Raw genomic sequence first — 8,485 nt, 5'->3', positions numbered from 1 at the left:
AGACAGGACCCTCCGAATCATTGGCCCCGACGGCACACCTTCCGCCCCCTTTCCCCTCACCGCAGGTACACCACAGGAATCCATTCTTTCACCTATGCTTTTCAACTTGGCAATGAAAGAACTGCCCCGAAAACTCGCTGAAATTCCTGGCCTACGCCACGCTATATATGCGGATGATATCTCTCTCTGGTCTACCACAGGAAACGCCGGGGAACTAGAATCCACTTTGCAGCAAGGCCTCGACGTCGTTCAGGAGCATGCACGCCGCATAGGTGTGAGTTGTTCCGCCGAAAAGTCGGAATACATCGTGGTTTCTAACGCTCCTCAAAAAACCGCTTCTTCCTACCGCGAACTCATTCAACTGTCTATCGCGCAAACCCCTATTCCCCGACGGAGCCACATCAAGATCCTTGGCTTCACTTTTCAACAAGATGGCAAGTGCAACGTGTGGCTTAGCCAACTCCTGCAACAGCTGAACCAAATTCGCCACATGCTGTCCCGTATATCTCGTCAAAAGCATGGACTCAGAGAACACGAACTCCGTCGAGTTATAGAAGCACTCGTTTATTCGAGGGTCATGTACGCCTACCCCTATCAACGCCTCACATCCTCTCAAGTAAGCAAACTGGAAGCCTCTCTGCGTCGCTTCACTCGATTAGCCATGGGAGTTCCCATCTACGCCGCAAATGCTCTGATCGCAGACGCCGCCATTTTCAACTCCCTCGAAGAACGCGCAGCAGCACACCACCGAGCCCAGATACACCGTCTCTCTACCTCCGAGCAAGGCAGAGACCTCCTCAGCCTTTTCGGACACACCATTTCCCAACTACCCCCGCTTCAACCATCTGCTCCCCCGTGGAAAAGCCTCCCGCGTCTTACTGTAAAACCCATTCCACGCCACATGTCTCCAACGATAAATCCCGGGCGGCGTGAAGCACTGGCGAACCATTTACCCGTACTGGGCCACGACACTTACTATACCGATGCCCATATCCTCGAGCACCAAGTAATTACTGCAGTAGTCGGCCCTCGAAGCACCTCCACACATCTCCACACAGGAGTGCCCTCCTCAACCGACGCAGAAACTCTGGCCATAGCAGAGGCGATTACGCTTCACGACCACCTGTCCTCCACCATCACCATACGTGCAGACTCTCAGGCTGCCATACGCTCATTCGAATCTCAAAAACTCCCTCCCCATATCCTAGACACTTTGCTGCAATACCTAACAGCCCACCCTACGCTCCATGTCCGTCTTGAATGGATTCCTGGTCATCAAGGTATACCGGAGAATGAGCTTGCTCATGCTCTGGCCCGTGAAAAAATACCACCGGGCCCTCCGACTGCCTGGCCAGCCCATTATAATCCCAAGGCAGACCGCGCTACACACCGACAGGACCGCCGCGAACACCTTCGCAATTTGCGGCACATGCGACGAACCCTTCCGTCACCCTCCCATTTCCTTTGCCGTGCTGACGCCACTCTAATTCGACAGGCACAGACTAACTCCCTTCCCTGCGAACTGTATTCCCACTATATCCTTCATAAACCGGGCAAACCCGCCTGTCTCGTGTGCGGAGAGCATCCCTCCAACATTCACACATATTGGTTATGCCCCCGCGCAACTAACTCTCCCACCATACCTTCCTCGCATACCTTGCCTCTCCCCTTTCACCTCACGTGGGCCCGATGGACCGCTCCACCAACCTCTCTGCAGCCCACCCTCTGGCCGCTCCTCGCCGCCCACATCCGACGCATCCAAGGGACACGTGGCCCTACTCTGCCACCGCCGATAAATAGCGCCCACCAAACGGGCAACTAAGAAGGCTCGGACTTGAGCTGAAAAATAAAAGTTATCTCTCTCTCTCTCTTAGGTCAACAAAGCGCCCCCCTGAAGCGCCCGCCTAACTTGCGCCCGCAAAAGAACTAACGGCGTAAGCAACAAACGTGCTCGTCAGTCGTCGAACTAAGAATGCCCGCCGCTCGCGGCATCGCTCAATTTAAATCCGGCAAGGAAACTTCGAGATAACAGGTCAAGATCATTTACAGTAACCTGGAAGAACGTAGATGCAGCTCTTCATGCCTGTGATCAATCGAGATTAGTCCGGCCGCTTCTCGCGTCACGAACAAAAATGATAACACCCCTTTCCTGCGGCCTTGAGCGCGAACGAACGGACACTACAATGATGCGTGACATTATGCATGAAGATGTTGGCGTAGGTGGGGGCTATCCTTGTACCCATGGCTGTGCCATTACTTTGTAAATAGTGTTGATCGGTGAATTCAAAAATGTTGCATTCGAGTACGATTTTCGCAAGTATTTCTAGAACACATAGGGCTGGGGACTCCTCTTTTTTATCTTGCTTGTACGCTTCGGTCAGAGATCTGATGGCATCGGAATGAGGAATGTTAGCGTACAGCGAGACTACATCTAATATTACCAGAAAGGCTCCTTCCGGAAGTTTAAGGCCTGCTATTTCGCGAAGGAAATGGTTTGTGTCTCGTATGTAGGATGGGTGTGTTCTTAGAATATGCCTGATTAATATGTCAATGTATTGTAAAGTGTCAATGTGTCAATGTAATGTGGCAGTGTATCCGTGTCAATGTAAGTAAAAAATCAACCTTCCTCCTCCGATGTTAGCCGGAGGTATAGTGTCGGGTGCAGTGCGTCACATGTCTACGTCATGGCCCGCCTTGAATAGATTTCTTTTCTCGGTGTTGGCTACCCAATCTATTTAGGGAGGGGGGGGGGGGAGAGGCATGTTTCCCAAAACCCTCTCAATTTTTTGGGTGTTCTCGCGGTGTTTCGTGGCGTTTTTTATTTGTCCTTCTCCCCAGTTGCTGTTTTTTTTTCTGTTTGAAGCTTTTTTTTCACCTTCTCCACTCCCTTCCCTGCCCTTCCTGGTTGGGTGTGCAGAAAAACTGCTCGACTTCTGTTACCGGCCTGCATTCGTCCCTCGTTTTCCATCGTCATTGAGCAATGCTTGGCGCGCGTGCATTTGCTGCCTTGCTCCGCTGTGCTCACAGATGTTTTGCCGCACTCCGTGCCTTCCGTGTTGTCTGAGGCCGCTTGTCCTTGGCGACGCTTTTTTTCGCGGCAGGCCTTTGAGAAGTCAACACGTGCGTAATTTCTCCTGCCGTTTTTGATGTTTTTATTTTTTTAGCTATAGTTTGCTGCTTCTAGCACTCTGTACTGTCTTTCCCTTTGTCGGGCTCCCTGTTTCCGCTCCTCGATCTACGAAATAGATGTCCAATGGAAGACCAGCGCCGGCCATGTCTGTCACTGTGTCCTGTCTTTCCCGCGCTGTGGTCTGAGGTTGTCAACGGACTCTTCTGATTGGGATTCGAATGCTCGCGATCGTTCTCGCACTGACGCACAGTAGCGGGGTAGCGCACGATAGCGCACTGACCCACGGTAGTCCTCGCATGGTAGCGCGCCTGCCTTCAGCCGCGGCTGAAGGAGGCTGTGCATTGCCTTAAGTTGCCTTGGGTCGTGGAGGTAGTGGTCCGGAGTGATGTGTCTTCCGCAAACCACCGCAATCTTTACCGTTGAGTACGGAAGGCCGATGCGCTGGAGCCAGACACGACTCAACTCATAATCTCCTGGCAATCTGTGCCAAAACGTGGTTCGACTCCAGTCACTGCGTGCGTATCCAACGACGAAACAGCGTCGTCGCATTTTCTCCGCACACTGAACGATCGAGAGGCGCGATCGGCTCGACCACCTAAACTTGTTAGCGAGCGCATCCTTTCATATATCTGTTTGTTGATCCCAGTTAGCGAGACACCTTTTCATTACTTTTTTTAGGCCTCCCCATCGTTTCACGACTGGAGGGGCGGGAGTCGGTTTTGTTCGCAACGCACGGCGAAGCGCAGACCCGCCCGTTTGCTTTTCTTCGTGCGTGTTTATGTGCTCTGTGTGTTTGTGTCTTTTCACTGCTCCTAAGCTCGGGTCATTCAACGGAGCCAAGGTGTAGCAAAGATGCACGAACGATAAGCAGTGTGTGTGCGGAGCGGTCAAGTGGGCGAGCGAGGGAAAGGATCTACTGCATATGTTACTAAAACCTTGTTTTGGGGGGCTTGCATGGAAGAAAAAAAACTGAGAAGGGAGCGCGCACGCAGAGGGCTATCTCATCACGTGATCAGGACGGGAGGGAACCGACTCACAGTTTTACTAGTTTTTACTTTTTATGACTAGGGTTCAAGGCTGTCGCCGGACGCTCCCACCTCAGTTTTTTTTTTCCTTTGCGGGTTTGTAGGCAGTGCCAAAACGGAAGGTGCTGCGGAAAGCGTTGCGCAGACGACGCGACGCCCTGACTACGCCAAACCTTCTCCTGTCAGTCAGAACGATGCACCAATGGAGTGCCTTTAGCGAAAGTGTCCCGTATGACGTCAAACGAGCCAGAGTAGAGGGTGTGGACTTTTGCTTGTGGAAACGAGCGGGCTTTGGTTTGAATTTTTACAGCTTTCCGGGGCGCGCATGTCTCTAGTATTTTGCAGAGGCTATCTTCGATGCCTCCTCTATGCAGTGGGCTTGTTTTTCAAAAATGGCCGGGCCCTAGGCAGGTGCCCTTTAAGAAGAGAAGCAAGAACCATGCAACTTGTGTCTTGAAAAAGGACAGGTTCTGGCTGAAACGTCGACTCGCAATAAATGTTTGCCTAAATGATAAGGCAGGAATAATAAACCACATATTTTAGAGGCTGATTAGTATAAGGGAAGGCATTCGAGTCGAGACCTTATGCTAACAATTTGTCGCTGCACCATAATTAAGAGCTTTTCACTGCCAAAAAGAGAAGAACATGGGGAGAAAAAGAAATGGAATTCAGGTTTACTCAAAAACACAATTTAATAAAAGAGCCCTGTGTGTCCCCATGTACAGGCGCCGTAAAAGGTGCGGCGTGAAGTTCAAATGAATGGGGATAGAAGAATGTTTTTAAGCTTAAAATATTTCGCTTTTTTTCAAGTTTTTCTCGTGTGTTTCTGTATGGGTTAACTTTGCTTAACTTTGCTTACCGAACCTATTCAAATCGTTATATTTGAACGATGGCACAGTATTCCCCTTTCTTAGCTATCCGGGTCGCTTTTGGGCAAGCAGCGCCAATAAGTTGCGAAAAAACTTTCAGTTTATGAATCTTTTTTTTTTCGGCGCTCGCATGCGGGAGTATTTTTGACTTGCTTTCGTCCTATTAGTTCTTGAAAGCACCTCGAGGATAGCCTTGTGACTGATGTTGTCAAATAACCCTTCAAGTCAATGGCCAGGACTATGCTCTCCAAAGTTACAAACCCGTCAGTCGAGCAGTGGGAGAAGCTTCTGTCCAGTTCCGACCCGCAAGATCAGCTTGCGCTGGTTGAGCGGGCCGAGGAGGCAGCAAGAACCAATGGGATCCCGTACCTAGGAACACCACCTGCTGCTCGAGACCCTAACCCCTAAACGCCGTCCCATTTTGCGGAATAAAATTTTGTACTACTACTACTTTCGTCCTATTCCTTCCTTTCTTTCTTTCTTTCTTTCTTTCTTTCTTTCTTTCTTTCTTTCTTTCTTTCTTTCTTTCTTTCTTTCTTTCTTTCTTTCTTTCTTTCTTTCTTTCTTTCTTTCTTTCTTTCCTTCTTTCTTTCTTTCTTTCTTTCTTTCTTTCTCTTTCTTCCTTCCTTCCTTCCTTTCTTTCTTTCTTTCTTTCTTGCCTTCCTTCCTTCTTTCTTTCTTTCTCTCTCTCTTTCTTTCTTTCCTTCTTTCCTTCTTTCTTCCTTTCTTCCTTTCTTTCTTTCTTCTTTCTTTCTTCCTTTCTTTCTTTCTTTTTTCTTTTTCTTTCCTCCTTTTTTTCTTTCTTTCTCTCTTTCTTCCTTTCTCTTTCTTTGTTTCTTTGTTGCTTGGTTTGTTTCCTTTTTTCTTTCTTTCTCTCTTTCTTCATTTCTTTCCTTCTTTCTCTCTCTCTCTTTTATTTCTTTCTTAGACGTTTGCCTAAGAAGGGGCCGAGGCTAAAGGCACAATGTTGCCTGGCAGGGCCTCAGCCTCCTACTACATGACAAACATGTAAATTACAAAAATTCGGACTGAGGTGATTTCTCCTCCCATCTAGGACTATCAACAGGTGCCCGTGTGTAGCTTTCGCTGCAGCCGTTGCCGAGCAGATTCACTGCTTTGAAGGCCTTTCTGAAAGTACCAGCAGGGTAGCGGACACAGGTAGCTTTGAGACAGCCAGACGTCGACCTTCGCACTGGACGGCGCAGTAGCCCAAAGCGCTGCGCGCGACCAATTATTTATTTTTTGTTTCTGCCCGGGAAGTTTAACATGAAGAGTTCTGTATCGGTGAATATTGTTTTTGGCATAGTAACGTACAAAACGCTAATTCTAGCTTTTTTATTCTCTTATTTCCCGACATGATATATTTAAAGTTTTTTGTCATTTTTCACGAGTGCCTCAAAATTCTTCCCAATAATTTGTTTCTTTTATCATAAAAAAGTGAACCCTATTAGTTACAGTATTACGTTCGGTAAAAGAATAAGATATCTAATATAGTGCACGAAAAACTTATGGACGCCAACCTAAAACTGCCTGTTTTCCCGCGACAAGCAAAACGTTAAGCGGCATATTAGCTCGCGTTCTGAAATTTTTAGCCTATCAATTCAACGATGGTATGACATGGCCTTAAATTTGAAAAGAAGGAAACAAGAGAAGATATTATTGACAAGGACTACGCTCTGTGGGGTAGTGATGGATACACACCTTTTGTCTTCGTCAACACAATGGTGGTCCTTCATCGACTCGTAATCAGTTCGATGGCACCGTCTTACTCCGTCATCGTGTTTGTACATGAAGAAGGGCTCGTTCAACATGCTGGAGTTGCAGACTCCGCCGATGCGTTCGTGCATGCATCCTGGCGGAGGGTTCGGCTTATTCAAGCAGTTTTTCTGGCAGCTCTCCAAAGTGTAGTACTGCGTGTGCCCTCCCGGGTTGGTGGGGCATCTGCCCTCCTTGAACTCCCACTTCAGGCACCTGGTTCTGAAACATCAACAGCCAATGCAGAGGTGAACTGTTATGACCGGTCCAACTACATTCTTAGAAACTTCGATTTATTGCACTGCGCGGCTGATTTTCCTAACTAAATCGAATCAACGTCTGGCTCCCGTCTTTTTTTTTTAATTCACCCCGTACGGTGGGCGGAGTCGACCAACGCGTGAAGTGCCTTGCAGCCAGCTCCGTGGAGGCTTTGCTTTCGCTTTATTTTGTTTTTTAGGTTTCCGTGAATAAATAGTTTCATTCGCAGATAATATAGCCGCACAATGAGCCCACAGAAATAAAAATACGCGCGGACTATTTGCTTCTGCGGACTACTACGTATTAGTCCGCCGATGGCAGAGCGGCAAGCCGCCGCGGGACTGGCTGAAAGGCACTCCACGCGTTGGTCGACTCCGCCCACCGTACGAGGGAGAATTACAAAAAAAGGCGGGAGCCGGACGTTAATTCGATTTAATTAGGAAAATCAGCCACACAGGGCAATAAATTGAAGTTTCTAAGAATGCTCGGAACGTGTAGATCGAGTTCCCGCGGCAAAAAGACGAGTTCAGATTCCTCTTCAGTGCACCTTTAACAAATTTTCGCCGCGCTACCAACACAATAATGTGCCGCAGTTGTACCTGTCAATAAAGGCACTTTATTCCACTCTTGCACGTGAGTAAGCTGATGTTTTTTTTGTTCGCACATCGGTTGTACTGAACAACCATTAAAGGACAAAAAGAGATGCACATTGGCGTGCATATGTAGTGCTGGTTTCGCACTTGATGTTTCCTATTGCCTTTGCCCTTTGGATGCATTTGTAGCGCTGGTTTCGCACTTTATTTCTTATTGCCTGTGCCCTTTGTATGCAAACCTGGATATGTTTACTGAAGCCGCATTTTCGTACAACTTTGGATCATTTGAGACTGATGTACAGGACGGTACAATTTTGCCTTTTATAGAATTGTTTACACTGTTTCCCTGCAACTGACCGAAGTATTATGCCTGAGTTCTGTTCGTTGCTGCAAAAATTTGTACAAGGGGCCAAGGCCTCGTCAGGCTCTTAGCCTTTAGCCTTGTCTTCCTGTTAGACACTGTCTGAGGAACAAATAAAGGAAAAAATATTCCGATATGAGTACTTTTACTCCCTAAAAGAGCTGCACAAGGTACGGATAAATGCTGATATACCACACCATACCACACCAGCACATCTAATAGGCCCAGTATTGGAAATTTATTGCAAAAGGGTGGTCCTGCAAAGGAGATCAGTGAAACCATTCATTACGAATATTGGGCCGATTACTTGTGCTGCTGGGGTATACAGGGTGTTTCACCTAAGACTTTCTGCAATTTTTAAAAATAAGCTATTTGAATTAGATGCGCGCTTTTTCTGTCATAGCATTGTCAGTGGTGTAGTACATCATAATGCAGCTAAGCCGTGCTAACTAGCAGGCTTGTTAACCAATATTTAATAGGTAACTTTTAAACTA

The sequence above is a fragment of the Amblyomma mixtum genome, chromosome 9 (assembly GCF_055824585.1).
Source record: "Amblyomma mixtum isolate Tamu chromosome 9, ASM5582458v1, whole genome shotgun sequence".
Lineage (NCBI taxonomy): Eukaryota > Metazoa > Arthropoda > Arachnida > Ixodida > Ixodidae > Amblyomma > Amblyomma mixtum.
This window is presented reverse-complemented; position numbering follows the sequence as displayed.